Below are 17367 nucleotides of genomic sequence, written 5' to 3'. Positions count from 1 at the left end.
CAGGGGAGGGGCTGAGAGAGAGGGAGACACAGAATCCGAAGCAGGCTCCAGGCTTTGAGCCGTTAGCCCAGAGCCCGACGTGGGGCTTGAACCTACTAACCGTGAGATCATGACCTGAGCCGAAGTCGGCAGCTTAACCGACTGAGCCACCCAGGTGCCCCCTCCAATATTCTTCACATGGGTTGCTAGGTAGAAAAGAAGCCGCCTTCTCCATTTTATAGGTAGTGATACTGAGACTCAGAGATTCAAGAAGACTGCTCAAGTTTACGTCAGAAATCCGGGTGAAGACACAAGAGAAAGGTTAGGTGTGCTGACGGCCCCTCCCAGTGTGGAACCGACAGGTCATGGTAGAGCAGCCCCTCTTCCCGGAACCACTGCCTTGAGTTTCCATGATGGATTTGAATTCGAGTGCGAGGCATTACTAAGAAATTGCATTGCCTTTATTTTCATTGCATGTTTACTTGCCTTCTAGGATTATGTCAGGGTTTCTTAACATCAATAGGAAAGGGGAAATTTGTAAAAACCAAATGGCGATGGCGTTCAGTTGCATCTTTGAAAGGAACCTGGATTCAGTTAGATCATTGAGGCTTTGTTTGACCTTAAACAGCTTTGACAGTTTAAATTTGAGATTTTAACCCCTCCATAAGGCTGTTAAACCAGCCAGAAAATGTGGAGCATTTGAGAAATTCCGCAGATGGAGGGGACACAAATGGGTCGAAAGGAACCCAAATGCTGGTGCTGGGGACACAGGTGCCCGTGGCAAGCGGGGGGCGGGGGGGGGGGGGGCGACATACCTGGGGCAGCGAATCCCTGGAGCTCCCTAAATGATGAGGCCCTGGGTCTTCAGCTCTCTCTTTCCTCAACGTGCACCGCCCTCCCTGGCACTTCCTGTAGAATGGCTTTCTAGCACCTTGGCATCTTGAACGAGAGTCAGGAGAAAATCCTAACAGAGCTGCCTGGCTGTGCTGCGTGCAATGTGCTGGCTTGTCCGTTTAGTGTGTGCTTTACAGCCTGTGGTGCATGCAGAATGGGCAGAGGGTTCGGAAGCAGATTCAGATGACATGCCTGGTGGGAGGCGTCTTGCCTTGTTTTGTGGCCATGTAACGGGGCTCAGAGAGGGGCTCGGCCGGCTTGCTCCTCACACACCAGTCTAGCGGGATGTGAGTAATCCCAGGTGCCCTGTACCAACAGGCTGATCTGACACCATCTCTGAGTTTGGTTTGCTGATTGTAACTGTCATTTAGGAGCACAGGCTTCCTGTCTGCAAAGGGGACGGAGAAATGGCATCAAACTCCAAATCCAAAGGCTGGTTCTTACCCGCGTGGGCGGTCCTGGTGACGCCCAAACCTGTTTTCACACAAGATCCCTTCCCCAGGCTTCAGACTTTCATGTTGTTTCCTCGGTGGTGGCCTCCTCTGGGTCCCTCTGGCCTCCTTGCCGGGAACCAAGTCTCAAGGGTTCCAATGTGACCGCCACGGGCCACTTTATCCAAATGTAGCTTAAATATTACGGCAACAAATGGTCTTTTGCTACTTGAGGAACTCGGCACCTGAACGGATGTGGTCCCAGGTGCTCAGGTGTCATTACGGCCACTTTCTGATAGGGTGACAGAGAGCTCAGAGAGGGGAACCAGTCGGCTCAAAGGGGCATGCATGCAGGGCAGGATTGACCCCCGACCCCCCAGTGCACTCCCTCCCTTCTTGCTCTCGCCCGGATGTGATCGTGACCTAGAACTCCAGGGCTTGTGGCTGGGGCTGTCAGAACACTCACTCAAAGCCTCTCTGGGGCCTTCCCTCTCTTGCCCTCCAGTAAGCGGAGCAGAAGCTTGCAAAGAGCTCGAATTTCACTGGGGGATGGAGTGGCAGGCAGGCAGGCCTGGCTGTAGCGGTAATTTGTCTGGTTTACTAGGTCAGTTTCCTGTCAGGGCTCACTGTGGTTGAAAATTATTGTGGAGCCGGTTTCTTATTGACAGAGGCTTTATAAGCCCCCGCTATGTCTGTTCCGGCTTCCAGCCTGGAGGGAGCTGCTTCGCCACAACCTCTGCAGGCCTTGCTTCTGTCATTGAGGGCTAGATATGCTTTTCCGGGGTCACCTGTGAAGCCACGCGCAGCATCAAGGCCTCGATTGGGGGCTTCCCCGGTTTGGGGCTGGCGCTGGCTGTCCTAAGCTCCCTTGCTGCTAAAACACCACAACTGTCTTTTTGGAGGGAATGTCACTTGATTTGTATTTTTGTTTGTTTGTTTAATGTGTATTTATAGTTGAGACACACACACACACACACACACACACACACACACAGCAGGAGCCGGGGAGGGGCAGAGGGAGAGGACACAGAATCCGAGGCAGGCTCCAGGCTCCGAGCTGTCAGCACAGAGCCCGACGCGGGCCAAACCCACAAACCGTGAGCTGAAGTCGGATGCTCAACCCACGGAGCCACCCAGGCTCCCCGAATTTCGCTTGATTTGTAAATGTAATCTATTGTCTCCGTCTTCTCCCTTTTTCTCTGTCTGTGAGCTGTCCTGTGCTGTAGCCAGCCACATGTGGTTATTGCTTCCTCGAAATGGGGCTAGTCCGAATTCAGATGTCTCCCGTGCGTAAAAAAACACCCTGGGTTTCCAAGCCTTAGTACGAAGCAGAAGGTAAACTAGCTCGTTAAGTTTTTTCCTATTAATTACGATGAAACGATAATATTGAAACTCTGTCGGGTTACGTGAGAAATTACCATGGCTTTCAGCTGTTTCTTTTTACTCTGTTAATGTGGCTACTGGCAAAACGTTGACCCGTGTGGCTGGCGTTCTATTCCCGTTGGGCAGTGCTGAGCTACACCAATTTATTTTCTCCAGAATGCAGATTGCTCCTGTGCCCCTGTTCGCGTTTGAAAGGCCTGGACCCACACTTCTAGTTCCTGTGTGACTTGTTTCTTGCCTCTACCTAGCTTCAGACTTCTTCACCTCGTGCTAATAATACTGCCTGTGTTTCCTGCATCTCATGAAATTTTATACGGGGAAGGGAACGCTTTGAAATGTGCGGCGCTGGCTGTAAGGAATTCTCATTTTTATCAGGTGGTAACGGCTGCCACCTATAATAGAGAAGCCAGCATGTCTAGGATTGGTTCTCATCTTCCACCCCGTGCAAGGAGAAGCCGGAGAGCCTTTTCCTTCCTAAGAGTTAGGAACAGCGGTCTGAGAGAACCAGGCTGTCTTTGGGTTAACAGTTCCCAGAATAGAACTGGGGGAGTAAAAAACAAAAAGGTCATCGAACCGGGGAAGGAGACCGAGGGTTGCTGGCCTTTCACTTCTTTTGTTCTCGTTCTTGGCCGTCAGAACTGAAACTGATGGGCAGTTGGTGGCGGGTGGCCTCTGCAAAGTGGCCTGATCAGATTCCTGAGCTTCTAGGTCATTGAGCAGGATCGCGACTGGCCGGAGCCATGCTACTCCCTCCTGACCTTGAAAGGTGTGACGAGTGGACTCACATTCATTGCCTCTGTAAGCCTCTATTGCCTCTCTAGGATGTACTGGGCATTGATCTGATCTTTGTGAGAATTTGGTGAGCCAGCAAAGGAGTAAAATAGAGGAAAGAGAAGAAAAAAGTATGTGTGGTTTTTTTTTTTTATTTAAAAAAAAATTTTTTTAACATTTTATTTATTTTTGAGACAGGGAGAGACAGAGCATGAACGGGGGAGGGTCAGAGAGAGGGAGACACAGAATCGGAAGCAGGCTCCGGGCTCTGAGCTGTCAGCACAGAGCCCGACGCGGGGCTCGAACTCACGGACCGTGAGATCGAGCCCGACGCGGGGCTCGAACTCACGGACCGCGAGATCATGACCTGAGCCGAAGTCGGCCGCTTAACCGACTGAGCCACCCAGGCGCCCCAAAAATCCGTGTTTAATATTAGTGAACAACCACAATAAAGAAGCCAGAAATAGGGACGAATGTAAACTCCTCCCTCCCTCCCTGTCCCCTTCGCCTCCTTTTGATCCTTAGAGTCCAGCCTCGTCCCTGGCACTCGTGGATCTCTGCAAATGAACGAATGAATGGGCTGTTTGTGTCAAAATAGACATGCTCGTTTGTAAAATAAAACGGTTTGGGGTGTTGTGATTTCTCTCTGCGATTCCCAAGAAAGCTGCCAGAAGATGTCAGGCATCAGTTTGGAGCAAAGCGGGATTCCGAAGGTACTCCATGTATCGGTAGGAAACTGGAGAAGGTGAATCAGCCTACATGTGTCTGATATCAGAGATTTTTCTGCCTTGGTAGCATGGTCTTTCCTTTCTGTTGTTGTTTGGGTCCTTCTTCATCCAACCACTGTGTCCGTTAATACTGCCTTCTCCCACGTAACTCGTATTGATACCCTGATATACGTCTTTCCTCACTTTTCTCTGTGTGTATATAATCACAGACACACATCAGGTGCACATAGCATTCCTTTTGTCGAGGTGTATTTTAACTAAATGGAATAAAATAGTATCGCTTTCCTTATTCAATGGTGCTGCACGGAAATTCCACCAAGACACAGAGCTCTAAATCATTCTTTTTCGTGACTATATAATATTCCATCGTGTGGCTCTATCATCGTATCCTAACCTTCTCCTTAGCAATATGCCTGTTTGTTCCCAAGTTTGTTTGTTCCTTATTGACCTTTTGAACAATGTGTGTCCCTATGCCTCCTTTTTTTGGTACGGGTGTTTTTATTTATGTTAGCTAAGTTCCCAGGAGGAGATTACAGAGTATATACGTACTTTTTAATTTTAATAAATATTACAATTTTTATAATTTTATATTTTATATTTATTTATACGTATATTTATTTATAATAATTATTAAAATTAAAATACTTTTAAATTTTAATAATACTGTCACAGTACTTTCTGAAAAGACTGTAACAGTTCTCATTTTCATCAGCTGTGTAAGAAACTACTCCTTTGCTATACCTCCAGAAGGGTATTTTTTTTTAAAGAAATTCCTTGCCAGCATGATAGATATAAATGAATAATTTATTGCTCTAGACTGGGAGTCATGGGGGGGGGGTGGACTCCTTCTCAGAACACTGTTTTTTTAACAGGCAGAATAAATTACATGGGATCACAAAGAAAACTAATTATATTGAAATATAGTTTTCAAATATCGAAAAACCTCCAATGTACAATATAGACGTATGTGTGTCTCTATTAACATATTAAATAACAGTCTAGTTGCAGGGCTCATAGCTACCATTAATTCAAAGAAGTGAAATATAGATGATATTTCAACATATATGCCACAGCGGTAACATGATATGAAAAGATCTGTGATTTGTAATGGAGGCAAAGTCATAGGTACTGCTCACGTGACTGTGGTTTGTCGCCTGCACTTGTGATTGAACGTAAACTCTACAATTCAGCTGGAAATGAATGAAACTACAAATGTAATGTTTTTCCATGCAAGCTCATAGACTGCCCAATATTATCCTTAGGCTCCTTGGGGCCTCTCCGTACTGTAGGTTAGGTAGGTGCCCCTGCTCTAGATTCTCAGAGAAGAGACTTCAGAGACTGTCCGATTCTACTCTTTCATTTTACCGCAGAGCAAGACAGTATCCTAGAGATCTGAGGTCAGATCTCCCAGCCCCCTTCCTGGTATTCTTTTGCCCCCAGTTTTCCCTCTCTCTAGGGAGGCCCACCCCAGCAGATGAGGTTGGCTTAGCCTCCTCTGTTTGGCTCCAAGTCCCGGCTAGACCAGTGGTTGGGAAACTACAGCCTGTGGGCCACGTCCAGCCTACTGCTGTTTCTTGTAAATAAAGTATTATCAAAACACAGCTGCAGCCATCCGTTTTCATATTGTCGTGACTAGTTCCTGTTACGATGGCAGAGTTGAGCGGTTGCGACAGGGCACAGGGCCACAGAGCCTACCTGTTTACTCTCTGGCCCTTGGCAGGAAAAATCAGCCAGCCCCCAGCTTAGACCCACAGGTGATGTGTAGTCTGACCGCCACTGTGCCTTAATGCTGCCTCTTCCAACTGTGGATCTGGGGAGCACAACGGCACCCTTGTTTTAGGGACTTTGCATATAGTGTTCCCACTCTCAAGAATGCTGACCCCTCAGCCCCCACTCCTGTGATTTCACTCCTTCTAAGAAGCCTTCCCTGATCAACCCCTTTCCTCAAGTCTAGTTTGCCTGCCCCTGATGCGTGCCCCTTGAGTGCCCACCTTGACTAGCACTGGCCATGTTTAACTATAACTGTCTAGTTGCCTGTCTGTCCCCCACACTAGATAAAAGCTCCCTGATAGAAGTTCACTAATATATCCACAGTATCTGGCTTTACGGAGACGCTCGAGACATATTTGTGGGCTGGCTGGCTGGATGAATGAATGAATGAATGAATGAAGTAGGTGAAAGTTTATCCTCAATGGCCCTTACAGTTCCCTACTTTTTTATCCTTTTGTCTTTCCCTTCAAGGACAACCTATCACCACCCTGCTCTCCTTTAAATGGACTCACTATAATCCCCTCCTACTATTGAAATGTGTTTTCCGGAAATAACTTGATAAACTTATTCTTAAATATCTGATACAGATTAATGTAAGGGCCATGAGAGCACAAATCTTCTCTATGGTATTTGCCCCTTTTATCAAATGCCCAGTACGTACATGGGAGCGTACAAAGAAGGTGTTCGGGAGATATTTTTCCAAATAAATTAATGTTTGTGGTAGCTCAAGTTTGGCTTAAACCAAAGGAATACGTCTCGAATTGTGGAATTTTTGGTGTGGGAGGCCAAGTTGGGAAATATTTTTGGAAATAAAATAACTTCTCTTGTGGTTCTGAAATATCGCTAATTCAAAGACTTCCCCTTCCGCTTAACTGTGAAAGGTAGACTGGCGTCTTAGGTGTCAGGGTAGGGGATGGAAATGCTGGAGGAATGTGTATTAGGAGAGGTCTGAAAACCCTGGGAAGGTGGGTTTTTGTGAGAAAGTCTGGTATCTTTGTGGCTGCCCTGTCTCAAAATTCTTTCAACCCCGAATGTACAAAGGTTAACTTTTTTGATGTTTATGGGTAGTCTTGACAGCCCAGCTTCTTTTTATTTTAAATGTTTATTTTATTTATCTATTTTTTTTGAGAGAGAGAGAGAGAGAGAGAGAGAGAGGAGAGAAAGAGAGAGAACAAGCAGGGGAGGGGCAGAGAGAGAGGGAGACACAGAATCTAAAGTAGGCTCCAGCTCTCAGCTGTGAGCACAGAGCCCGACGTGGGGCTCAAACCCATGAACTGTGAGTTTGTGACCTGAGCTGAAGTCAGACACCCAATTGACTGAGCCACCCAGGCACCCCGGTGACAGCCCAGCTTCTGATCCCCACTTCTAGCTCTGCTCTGGGGCCACCCTTGCTAGCTCTGGATGAGAGAGTAGAGTTAGTGTCTCATGTGCCGGGTGACGAGAAGTCCCCCTCCCAGGGCCAAGGTGCCATCACCGGTGCCTTTGGGGGCTCGTGGTGCCTCGGTTTGGGGTTGCTCCTGGCCATGCAGGCTTCTGGGAGGTGCCACCTGTTATGGCCCAATATCCTGTTTTCCCCGTACTGGGCTTCTGTCTTTCTCCAATGCCCTATGTCTGTACTGGTAAAGAGATCTCACTACCCCTTCAAAGTGCCAGAGAAGTTGGAGATCTCAGCAAAGTTTCCAGATCTTTTGCAACCTTCAAGGGGGCTAGAGAGCTGATCGGGTTCCTGCCCTAGCTAGAGAGGACCCCTGGTAGTGAGAAGGGGGGAAGTGAGAAGTGGGGGGAGTGAGGAAAACGACAAACACAACCTTCCACATCTCTGCTCTCTCTGGACCGCGGCTGGGAAGGATAAGGTAGATTTGCGAATAGTGTCCCTTTTCCCGCAATCACTGATTCTCAGGTAGCTTTTCTTGGGTGGAGAGGAAAAGACAGATTCTGTGTAGATGTAAGGCCTCTGGCTCGATGGGCCCCTAACGCTCTCTTTCTTTCCCAGTCCCCTTCTCCCTTTAAGCAGCCCTCTTGAGAAAATATTCCGGACGCCCCACAGTTCCAGTCCTTGCCCTGCTTGAGAATCCGTGAGGATTATCTGAGGTCTTTCGGTCTTGACCTTCTAATGCCTTCTTGCCCTGGGCAGCCAGTCCGTGGCCTGGGTCCATAAAGCCTTCCTAAAATGTCCAGGTGGTCCGGCCTGCTGTGCCACGTAAATGGCGTGTGCCAGAGATGGGAGCCTGGCCCGGGCAATGCCTGTAACAAGTCAGCACAGGAAAATCACGTAAGAGCCACAAACTTCTTAGTCCACAGGGCAGCTACAAATCCCTTCTTTTCTGGAACGTACCACCAGCCCGGGGATGGACTGTGACGAATATTTGGCCTCAGGCAATGCTGGAGCCTAGGGAATGCTTTAGATGCATGTGTGTTTTCTCACAGAATTATAAAGCCCAGCAGCTCCCGGTGCCAGAGCTCGCAGAGAGTTTCTGTGTTTTTCGACTATTCATTAGTGATTACATACCCCCCTGAACACCTGCAAAACCGATGCATAAAGCGAGCATTCATGGACTTTGGCAAGGCCTTCATGGGAACTGCGGAGCATGGGCCACGGTCATTGTATCTCCAGATAAAAACATTCTCTTACCAAGGAGGCCTCTGAAAATAGAAGCAGGCTGCAATTTCGGTTCGGCACCACGGGGTATTAAAAAGAAAAGTGTTACTTCACCTCGTCTCTTTATAAAGTCAGCACGCTGCGGGGCCGCGGCGTTCCTGGACAAACTCTCTTTCAGGGACCCTTTGGGGAGTGACAAGAGGGGGTGGTGGGCGCTGCGTGATCGGGCCAGAGGACGGCCCGGCCGTCGGTGCCTTGTGGCCTGCTCTCCTGCACGTTATACTGATTTACAGCAGGATAACAGGAAACACGGAGCCTGGGTGGCCTTCTGTGTAATCCTGGGTGACAGATTGCTTCTGCCCCTTATAAAAACGGTGCCATAATTAATCCAAAAAGGCCAACGGTAATAAATAACCATTAAAAGAAATAGCATCTTGATACAAAATATGGCGGTGACTTTTAGCATGGGTCTCTCTCACCGTTATTTATTTATTTATTTATTTATTTATTTATTTATTTATTTTTCTGGCAAACGTTGGCTCTTAAGTGACAAAATGGCTGCTGCCGGCACAGGAAGGCTCCGGAAATCGGGGCTGGGGGTACAGTGGTGAAGTCTGAGCTGGCTCAAGGGGCAGATCCCAAGTGTCCTCAGAAGGACGGTGAGGACCGTTTTACAGGGTAGGGCAGCTGAGATTTCTCTGGGCATCAGAGAGCCCAGGCTCCTGAAAACGTAAAAATATTTTGTCTACAGAGGCAAAAAGACGTTTATGTTGATTCACTGTCAGATGAAATTGGCCGGCCTGGATAATTTAGCAGGGTTTTTCTTGAGTGTGGGTGGGTGGATTGGGGGGGGGGGGGGGAACAGGGCTGGGGAGGCTGGGGAGGGCCCCAGATCGCCCCTCTGCTCTGCCTGTGTAGACAGCCTCCAGTGGTCAATTAGCCTCCTGAAGTGCCTCATTCTCCGATAACAGCTTATCCGCTAGGAGAAGCGACGCTCACAGTATGTTTTATCCTCATACATATAAACACACATCGTCACAAACTCATTTAGGTTAGAAAGGACTTTTAATGGGACATCTGGCTCTCTTCCACGACTTCTTGTCAAGGCAAAGTAGATTCCCTTGTTAATATCCTGTAGCAACCACATGGATGTCTAGAATCTGTGGTTATGTAGAAATATTTTTTGCCTCTTGCTATCGATTCAGCTGGTACAGGGAGCAAAAATAAAATAGTTAATCCCAAGAAATGACCGCCAGAATTTCCATAGATATCATCACCCTGAAAGGTGGACGAAGCTTAAGTGCTGGCAAATAAGGGAAGCCAGGATTCTTAACAGAGAGTCATGGTCAGGGTGGTGGAACTGACTTGTAGCCGTGAGTAAAAATCCTGCTCTCCGGTTGGGGGAGCAGTGGAGGATAGCGGCTGAGGTATGGACTCTGGAGTGGGACTCCTCGGGTTTGAATCCCAGCTCGGTCACAAACTACCCGTGTGAACTTGGACCTGATTTTTGACCCCTCCGCTTTTCTGAGTTTAAGTGACTTCCTCATCTGTAAAATAGCATCATAATCGTTGCTAACCGCAGAGGGTCACTGCAAGACTTAAACAAGTTAACGTGGACAGAGCACTTTAAACGCCGCCCAGCTATATTGATGTTAATCGTCATAAGTTAAATTATCCAGATCACTGGTTATCGCTAAAGAATCGCTTGTGTCGGGGTGCCTGGGTGGCTCAGTCGATTGAGCGTCGGACTCTTAATTTTAGCTCAGGTCTTGATCTCGGGGTCGGGAGATCGAGTCCCAAGTTGGGCTCCACGCTCAGCCTGCTTAAGGTTCTCCCTCACCCTCTCCCTCTGCCCCTTTCCCACTTGCACGTGTGCTCCCCCCCTCCTCAAAAATAAGTAAATAAATAAAAATCCACCTCGAAGGGAATTTTCTGTATTTAAAGGAAATCATAGATGCTAAAGACCTGGCATATATTTGGCACTCAGACCGTTTTATTAGTATGAGCAGTGGTACCTCACCAAAGATCTCAGTGGATTATTTGGGGGAAGTAGAATAAATAAATAATGATGACGAATAACATGGGAGAATTTCATCAGCTGCAATAACATCGGACACATGCACTTCTATCTCCTGGTGTCAATACGTAAGCACGGTGATACGAAGCAAGCTATTATTTAAATAATTCAGTGTGTGTAAAAAGTCGATACAATCAGGTCTCTACCACGTCTTGTTCTTTCTCACAGCAGGATTTTTTGTTTTGTTCTAGATAATGCCCTAAGCTTCCCGGTGTATTTTGCATGGAGGTAGCCACGATCTGCAATCTTGAAAAGAGAACAGCTAGATTGTACGAGATGATTTCTTATTATCCTGTTCGTGTCACCTGTTAACTCGAGGCTTGATTCCGCTCCTCCCACAGTGTAGACTCCGTGTTATGGTAAGTGGGGAAGGTTGTCAGTTACCTAATAATGATAAAGCTCTGGATAATTTAGGCAGGATAAAAAGCTTGCTCTTTTCTGGATGATCTGGTTAATTATCTGGTTAAATTAGGTTAAAACCTTTTTGTCAGGGGGGCCTCTAATTATCTGGAAAACCAGGTAACTGTGTCCTTTTAAGAGCCTTTAGGCTTGAATTATTCATCGACAGAACCCAGCATCCCGGGAAGACACCCAATTCTTTACCTGCCGTTTTGTGCATGGATTTGGACGGAGACTCGCTGTTCTATTTACAGCTTCTTGTCGATGCAAAATATTCAAACCATCTCCATTTTTTTTTTTTCCTTTACAAAGGAGAGATCCAACTTTGAGCTGTAAGGATGCTGGTGCTCCACTTGGAAGATCGGTAGCAAATTTTCCCAAGAGACACAAACAAACACATACATAACCGGAATATCAATGAGGTCTTTTTAGAGGAGACGCATTAAAATGCAAGGCAGGAGATAATGAGATAAGCAGCAAGTTACAGGTTTCTTAATTCTAGCGTGAAAGGAGGGGGGGGGGCGGGGGAAGAACAGAAAACCCCAGTAAAGTAGCTTAGCAGAAGGATCTCCTGGGCTTGATATTAAGCTTGTATGTGTGTGTGTGTCTTGGGGGAGGGGGGGTGTTAGGGGGTGTTTTCGCCATCATCTCAGTGACATAAGTGGAAATGGAAAGAATTGTCTTTGAGGTGACAGGAGAGATATGAAAACCAAGCAAATTTTTTTTTTTTTTTTTTTTTTTAGATCCTGGTTTATGTCTGTGTCCCACCTCTACTAGCCTATTTCTTTTTTTTTTTTTTAATTTTTAAAAAACATTTATTCATTTTTTTGAGAGATCGAAACAGTGAGTGGGGGAGGGCCAGAGAGAGAAGGAGACACAGAATCCGAAGCAGGCTCCAGGCTCTGAGCTGTCAGCACAGAGCCTGACGCAGGGCTCGAACCTATGAACCTTGAGATCATGACCTGAGCTGAAGTAGGACGCTCAACCGACTGGGCCACCCAGGTGCCCCATCTGCGAGCATATGTCTGAGTCAAATATAGGACATGTCTTCTGGTTATAGCTTGACTCTATCCTGGCTATTCTGGGGGAAAATTGTTACCATTTCTTGAGAACAGACGATGTGGCAGGCATAGCGCCGGCAGCTTTGACCTCATTTACAGCATCCTTTCCACAACCCAGCGGGGTGATGTTATTGCCCCTCTGGTGATAGATGGGGAGAGAGGCTTGAGAGTTATTGCTCAAGGCTGGGAATCACACCCAGGTTACCTGGACTCAAAGCCAGGCTCTTAGCCACAGCGGCATTCAGAGCCACCAACGTCGTGTCCAGACAAATGGTCTAATTGCCCGGCTTCAGTCTGGCCTAGAAAAGAAGTAGGACAAGAAGTAGTCTGGGGCTACTTAGTGGAAAGGCAAGAGAGAGAGCCCTTGACGTCTGGCCAGAAAATCTGAGCACCAGCTAGCTGGTGGCTTTGGGCAGGTTACTTAACTTCTCTGAGCTAGTTTCCTCACTGGTAAAACTGAGATACAAATACGTATTTTTCAGGGGGTGTTTTGAATCTTAGTTGATGTAAATGAAAGCACAGGACTACTTAATTCATGTTAAAAAAAAAAAAAAAAAGTTAGAGAGGGAGGGAGCCAAAACATAAGAGACTCTTAAAAACTGAGAACAGGGGCGCCTGGGTGGCTTGGTCGGTTAAGCGTCTGACTTCGGCTCAGGTCATGATCTCACGGTCCGTAGGTTCGAGCCCTGCGTCGGGCTCTGTGCTGACAGCTCAGAGCCTGGAGCCTGCTTCCGATTCTGTGTCTCCCTCTCTCTCTGCTCCTCCCCGTTCATGCTGTCTCTCTCTGTCTCAAAAATAAATAAAGGTTTAAAAAAATTAAAAAAAAAAAACAAACTGAGAACAAACTGAGGGTTGATGGGGGTGGGAGGGAGGGGAATGGGTGATGGGTTTTGAGGAAGGCACCTGTTGGGATGAGCACTGGGCGTTGTATGGAAACCAATTTGACAATAAATTTCATATTAAAAAAAATAATGAATGGAATAGCACAGTATAAAAAAATAAAAATAAAAAAATAAATAAATAAAATAAAAATAAAAACCAAACCAATAAACAAAAAACAAGATTGTAAGTCCAGGAGGAAATCAGGCTAAATATTCACATAATTAAAACAAAAATTTTGTTTAATGTTTATTTATTTTTGAGAGCGCGGGGAGGGGCAGAGGGAGAAGGAGACACAGAGTCCGAAGCAGGCTCCAGGCTCCGAGCTGTCAGCACAGAGCCCGATGCGGGACTCAAACTCCCAAACCTTCGAGATCCTGACCTGAGCCAAAGTCGGCCGCTCAACCATGCCCCTAAACATTGATATAAATTAAAGTTACCTCCTCTTTTCAGTAAATGGTGTTGGGAAAACTGGACAGCCACATGCAAAGGCATGAAACAGGGCCTCTGTCTTACACCATCCACGAAAAGTAACTCAACATGGATTAAAGACGTCAGTGTAAGACCTGAAACCACAAAACTTCCAGAAGAAAACATAGGTGGATAAGCTCCTTGACATCCATCGTGGCAATAATTTTTTGGATATGGCAGTAAAAGCCTGGGCAACAAAAGCATAAGTAAACAAGTGGGACCACGTTAAACTAAAAATCTTCTGCACGGCAGAAGAGAACACCAACAAAATGAGAATTTGCAAATCATATATCTGATAAGGGGTTACTACACATAAAACATATAAAGAACGCAGACAACCCAATTGCAAAATGCCAAACTATCCGGTTTAAAAACTTAGAACTGCCATGTGTTCCAGCAATTCTTCTTCTAGGTATTTATTCAAAGAATGCAAAAACATGCGGGCGCCTGAGTGGCTCAGTCGGTTGAGCGTCCGACTTCAGCTCTGGTCATGATCTGGCGGTTCGTGAGTTCGAGCCCCGCCTCGGGCTGTGTGCTGGCAGCTCGGAGCCTGGAGCCTGCTTCGGGATTCTGTGTCTCCCTGTCTCTCTGCCCCTCCCCCCGCTCATGCTCTGTCTCTCAAAAATGAATCAACGTTAAAAGAAAAATAAAAGAATGCAAAAACACTAACTCGAAGAGATACCTGCATTCCCACAGTCATTGCAGCATTATTTACAGCAGCTAAGATATGGAAACCACCTATGTGTTCACCCAGGGATGCATGGATAAAGAAAATGTGATATATGTTACATCTATAATATATACAGTATTACTCCGCCATAAAAAAGAAGAAAACTTTGCTATTTGCAACAAGGATGGACCTTGATGGTATCATACTAAGTGAAATAAGTCAAAGACAAATACCTATGAGTTCATATGTTAAATCTAAAAAAACAACCCCCCAAAACCCAAGCTCATAGATACAGAGAACAGATTGGTGGTTGCCTAGAGGTGGAAGGTGGGGGGGGGGGGGGGGGTGGGTGAAATAAGCGAATGGGGTCAAAAGGTATAAACTTCCAGTTATAAAATAAATAACTCCTCAGGGTATAATGTGTAGCATGATGACTATAGTTAATAATACCGTGTTGCATATGTGAAAGTTGCTAAGACAGTGTATGTTAAAATTTGTAACTACGTATGGCGACAGATGTCAACGAGACCCATTGTGGTGATCATTTTTGCAATCTCTACAAACGTCGGAAGGTTATGTTGCACGCCTGAAACAAATACGATGTTATATGTCAGTTATGTCTTCATAAAAAGAAAGCAGAAAGGTTTACTTCCTCTCTGGGCCCACTGTTACCACCTCAGCCTAGGCCCATAATCTCACCTGGATTTTTGCAACATTTTCTATCAACTTCACCTGCCTGTAAGCTTTGTCTCTCGCTCTCTCTCTCTCTCTCTCTAATGTTTATTTATTTTTGAGAGAGAGAGACGGAGCGCAAGTGGGGGAGGGGCAGAGAGCGAGACGGAGACACAGAATCCAAAGCAGGCTCCAGGCTCCGAGCTGTCAGCATAGAGCCCAATGTGGGGCTCAAAGCCCATGTCAGATGCTTAACCGACTGAACCACCCAGGTGCCCCAAGCTGCTATCCAAGAGAGTATTCTGAAATTACGGTATGATATTGTGACTCCCCTACTTAAAATCCTCCAGTGGCACCTCAAAGACTATGGGACCAACCCAAATTCATCACTGCAGTGCAGATATGGGTGTCTCCATGATTTGGTCCCTGCCCCCTTGTAAGCCCCTTTTCCTGACACGCCCGCTATATTGAGCTGTGGTTTCAAAAATGAATCGTAATCTTTCCTACATTCAGATCTTTGCACACGCCGCGCTCTCTTTTGGGAATGGCTTCCGGCTCAGATTCATTCACTTCTGCTCCAAACCTTCGCTGATTTTTCTAGCCCAGAGTTGCTACATCCTCCTCTCTGTTGCAATAGCCGGAAACTTCCCAGATCGTGGCAATGGTTTTCTTACATGTATCTCATCTGCTAGATTGAGAGCTGCTTGAACCCAGGCCCAGGAGGATCTGTCTCTGTAGTCCTAGCTACATATCCTTTATTCAAGATGCTTCCTACATATCCTTTATTCAAGAAAGACTTGGGGGCGGGAGTGGACAATGGACCAATTAGGAGAAGGCTGCAGTTGTCCCGGGGAAGAAATGGCAAAGATCTGGACTATGAGGTAGAGGGAGATCTGGGTTTCACCTCTCTCAAAACCCATCCCCTCTGCATTGATTGATTGGTTGGTCAAGTGGGCACCTCCTCTGTTACCTGCCTGTCCACAGATATCTCTTGAAGCACAGCTTTCCCCCCCCAGAGTGGAGGAGCTGAGGGGCACCTGAGTGGCTCAGTCGATTAAACGTCTGACTCTTGATTTCTGCTTAGGTCATGATCTCATAGTTTGTGAGATTGAGCCCTGAGTCAGGCTCTGTGCTTTCAAAAGAAAAAAAGAAAAAAAGAGTGACCTGAACCAGGTCAGTGGCAAGGGGATGGAAAGGGAGGAGTGGGTTCAAGAGGTTTAAGGGATTATTGAAAAGTGGAATTAAGAGAAACAATTGTATGTGAAGGTCAAGGTAGAGAGAAAAATCCAGCACGAATTATCCCAGTGAGTCAGGAGGGAGAGCATGATATTTCCACCTTTAACACAATCTATTTGTTATTCAGAAAAAGGGAAAAGTAACTGCTTACGCGTGGGTCATGCCCAAGCCAGTCTGAAAGCTTCAGAACTAACAGGGTAGCAACAGAGGCTGAAAGGTGGTCATGTAGAAACCGGAGGTCTGCAGTAAACTTGTGCTGGGTGAGCTCAGTCCTTCACAGAGGAGGAAGAAGAAGGGGCTTAGAGGGATTTGGGTTTCCTACCAGGGCAGAAAGTTTTCTGATCTTGTAATGGCTCGAGTGTCAGAGCGGTCGTTCTGTCATTCTAGTCGGTGTCAAGGTGAGGGTTCCCTCCAAATTCCCTCTGGTTTTCTCTCCAAATATCTGGCAGTTCTGGAAAGGGCAAAATGTATTTATTTATCATTGTTACGTTTATACTGAGAGCATGTGGCTGTGTCTAAAAGGGGGGTGTTTAACAAAGGTTAGTCTTTTATATATTTTTGGTCCATCTGATGACTTTAGGGGGATGGTGGAGGAAGCCACTCAGAGGCTGTATTTCACCAACCTCCAAATTCAGTTTGCAGATGAGAGAACAGAACCCCTAAATTTGAATGGACTGCTCCCCAGTCACTGTAGTACCAGAAACACACTTCCCCCACCCCAGCCTTCCTAGGACTCAGCTCTTGTACATTTTTCATTGTTCCCTGCTCTCCTCCAGCCTTCACAACCAAATGCTTTCAGGATCAGAAAGCTGACGCTCCAGAAGGTATGGCAGTTGGGTAAATGGTTTGAAGTTTTGGCTACCCACCTTGGTTTAGAAGACAGGTCTCGGTTTTAGGAACTGAACACCAATTTCAGCTTCAAGGAAAAAGTCTTCTGTGTCCAGATTTCCTACACATTGTTAGAGGGTCGAGAAAAAGGCTGTTCGTGTTTTAGACAGAATGGACTTTAAAGCAGTGCTTTCAATGTTGACTATATATTGGAATCACTTCAGTGCTTAAAAATTCCCGATGCCTTGGTCCCACTCCAGAATTCGTAATTTAGTTGGCCTGGGGGTGCGGTGCAGGCCCTGGGGTTTTTGAAAGAGCCTCACGTGTTCCCAGTACTAAAACCAAGGCTGAGAACCACTCTCTGGGATGTCTCGGCCTCCGTTAGCTCTAAACAGTTCACAAGAGCTGTTGGCCTCACCTCGTGCAGGGGGCTGTTGGCGGCCTTGACGCGGAAATCGGAATGAGAACAAAGAGAGAGGAAGTTAAGACATAAGAAAGTATTCAGAATAAAGGTTCCTT

Source organism: Panthera pardus, unplaced genomic scaffold (genome assembly GCF_024362965.1).
Source record: "Panthera pardus isolate Hobbes unplaced genomic scaffold, ASM2436296v1 HiC_scaffold_12, whole genome shotgun sequence".
Lineage (NCBI taxonomy): Eukaryota > Metazoa > Chordata > Mammalia > Carnivora > Felidae > Panthera > Panthera pardus.
Note: the sequence above shows the minus strand (reverse complement) of the source record.